This window comes from Cyprinodon variegatus, unplaced genomic scaffold (assembly GCF_000732505.1).
Source record: "Cyprinodon variegatus isolate N-32 unplaced genomic scaffold, C_variegatus-1.0 Scaffold827, whole genome shotgun sequence".
In the NCBI taxonomy this organism is placed as follows: Eukaryota; Metazoa; Chordata; class Actinopteri; order Cyprinodontiformes; family Cyprinodontidae; genus Cyprinodon; species Cyprinodon variegatus.
In genome coordinates this window covers 275,803-279,002 of record NW_015151280.1, presented here as the reverse complement: position 1 = coordinate 279,002, position 3,200 = coordinate 275,803, and the positions used below count along the sequence as shown (strand labels likewise).

Genomic DNA, 3,200 nt, shown 5'->3' with positions numbered 1-3,200 from the left:
TATATATATATATATATATATATATATATATATAAAGATGGCTGTTCTATATCTTAAATGTTTTGGATAAACTGTCCCAGTTTTAAGTTTGAGTTAAGTCAACATTTATTTCTACAGAATTTTTTAAAAAGCAACTGTTGATCAAACAGCTGAACAAACTATAAAACCAGACGTTCCTTCCTCAGTAAAATATGGATAAAGATAAATAAAACATTTAACCAGTTACGAATAAGAAAAAGCTAATATAATAAATCTGTGTAGAAATAGACAAAGTATGCTTCTTAAAGGAAATTAAGAGCATATACTTTAAGTAGAATTTAGACAGACTCAAATGACAGAAAGTCTGTCCATATATTAGGTGCTGCCTTTTGAGTGTAAATATCTACCCTTAGTTAGCTTACAGGCCTTAATGCATTAGCTGCAGTGAAATGAGGTCAAGGTTTAGATAGATATGGTGGTGCCATACTTTTAAAATGGCAAAAAATAAAATGATCATACGTTATATGTTTTAGTTAACAATAATTGTTGTCATTACTATTAAAACATCAAGCTGGTTATTTGATTTCCCTTTTGGATTAATTAAGTATTTTTCAAATAAATTGAATAATTGAGCTGCTCCCTGAAAACAACAGGAAGGCAGTATATAGGTCAAATGACTTGAAATCATGTATAGCAACATATTTAATCACAAATGCAATAGATACTCATTCTCACAATAAAGCATTTAAAACAAAAATGACAAAATCAGAATGTTGGAACCCATTTAGATATTCCATGACTTGTATTTCTAATATAAAATTATATTTTTAACATTAAAAGCTTGAGAAGGACCTAACCAGAGAATCCAGTCGAAATACACACAGTGTTCAGGTCATACTTAGGTATATTTATATAAAAATAGATATAAAAAGAATATGGCGTCAGTATTCTGCCAAAAAGTCAGGTGACTTTTGCAGGAAGTTTGGAAAAAGCATCCCGCCTGTGATTGGCTACTTTCCAGGAAATCTCGCCTCTTGAGGCTGTACTTTTCTTCCTACTAGCAAAGCAACTTCAGGCCAACTTTTTCTCTTCTAGTGTTGGAAGTTGGAAGCAAAGTCATCATTAGATATAACATGGACTGGATGAATAATGGATATTGATGGGCTGTAGGGGGTCCATTAAAAGGGTTATAGGACATATACAAAAAAGTTCTGGTCAAATAGCGATAGAGTCTGCTAGCTAAAACAAAGAACAAAGACCATTTCTCAATATGGGTACATGTGTGTTCTCATGTGCTCGTGAAACATCATGAGCCTCAGACCTAATCCTGTTCCAATTCACAAGAACAGCAGGCCGAGAACGGGCTGTTGTTCTTGCCCCTCCCTCTTTACCCAGCATGCATCAGAGCAGACTTGTCCATTGTCGAGATTGACAGCTGTCCCAGCATGCACTGTGGTGGGGGCAGCTTCCAGGTTAAGGCTGATTTATACTTAGCAAACCAGGTCGTCTACGTGTGTGTTGCAGTGAACCCAAATGGGCCCTCACCCCTGCCGCAGACACCTCTCAAAAGTTGTGGGTGACTGCAGACAGTGCCACAACCAGGAGGCCTCTGATTGGTCAAATCTACATCCAATCTACACTATGCATATTTCCTGTTTGGTACCTTACCGGCTTGTTTTCTTTGTATGATCGCCATTGTGGAAAACGGCTCGTGAAGATGGACCAGCTAGAAGAGCGAGGTGTGCGAGAACGCTGGGACCCTTTTTCCACCTGAATCCCCGTTCTTTTTTGCCCTCATGTCCCTCCGTTTTAGGACAAACCTGCCCCCACTTCTTCACCGCCTCGGCCGTATCTAGACCCACAGCTGGTTCCTGATTGTCCCTCTTGCGTTGTGGCGTGGAATAACTTAGCACAGACTATGCTTCAATATTGGGCATAAATTAAAAATATCTGCGACAAGCTCACTGTGACACACTGCTGTGGGAGGATAACCAGCCCTGAAGGCTCACATAGATCAGACTATTAAGTTAAAAGTTCACTTTTCAGTTGCCGTTGTTCTATAAAAGTACTGTACGTTTTCACATCATTCGATCATTCAGAACATTTTAATTTGAAGTATCACTATATGGCCCATTTACTGTTTTAGTGCTTAGTTTAGAAGAAGGTCAGATGTTGAGAGGACCGAGGCAACCAGTGGACCTCCAAGGCTAACCGCAGCCAGGGCTAACATTAGCCCGTCTGCAGCAGCCCTCTCTCTGCATAGCCCTGTGTGAAGTATGGCTGGCTCTGATGGCGATTTTTTTATTTGGCAAAATTTTCATTTGATTTGTGTTTATCTGACTGTGTCATTATTATTCCCCCACTGAATGAAAGAAGTCAGAATTTATTATCTACTGTAGAGACTATATATAACAGGAGGTGAAATGCAACTTCAGGTGAGCTGAGTGTGTGGTGACGTCATCAGTACGCTTCTGTTCCAATGACCCATATTTATGTTGCGTGCTTTCGTTCTCCCAAAGTCCAGACTTTTCTGTGTTTTTCTCAAGAATATACTTGGCAAGGACACAAGTCCGTACCCGCGTTCTTGTTAATTGAGAAACGGCCACAGTTTATGCTGGTTACGTTGGCAATGCGTCACAACTCAAGATGCATGATTTCCTGAAAAGTAGCCAATCACAGGCAGGTTTCTTGGTCCGTTGGGTAATGCCTTCAAAGTGACAAAAGTTGACAGGAGAAAGTAGAAACAGAGTAGAAACAGGTCTACATGTGAAGACGAGTTTGGTGCGCGCGTTGAAATGAAACCACAAGCATGCAGATAAGGAAAAAGCACTAATGTTTGTGATATATTGGTGCCTATGGGATTCTGTTTGCACATCTAACATGTTAAACATGAGTAGTTTATGAGTGTCTGTATGAAGTAAAGCTTTTCGTAGGAGTATTCATTGTCTGTGTGGCTTTTGGCAGAAAATTGACGCCATTCAAGAACATCCAAAGAGACACAGGAAAGTGTGCATCTACTCACAAAGGGGAGTTTTTTCTCTCCCTTGATTCAACAAAGCACGAAGCACTGTTATATTTTATGCGATTGCACCTTTTTTAACCTGACAACAGCCAGATGCATGTCTCGCTCCGCCTAGCTCCACTCACATACATCTGGGAACCCGCTCATTGAAAGTGGTTTCCCCAACCGAATTTATGGTCTGTCCAATCAGGACGCAGGG

The 3,200-nt window shown here is 39.8% G+C and overlaps 1 protein-coding gene across 4 annotated transcripts in view; it reads right to left on the bottom strand.

Annotated features, from left to right (window-relative positions):
* rims2 (regulating synaptic membrane exocytosis 2) overlaps positions 1-3,200 on the bottom strand; it is a 263,822-nt gene that overhangs the window by 94,744 nt on the left and 165,878 nt on the right. The gene's annotated exons all lie outside the window — the stretch shown is intronic.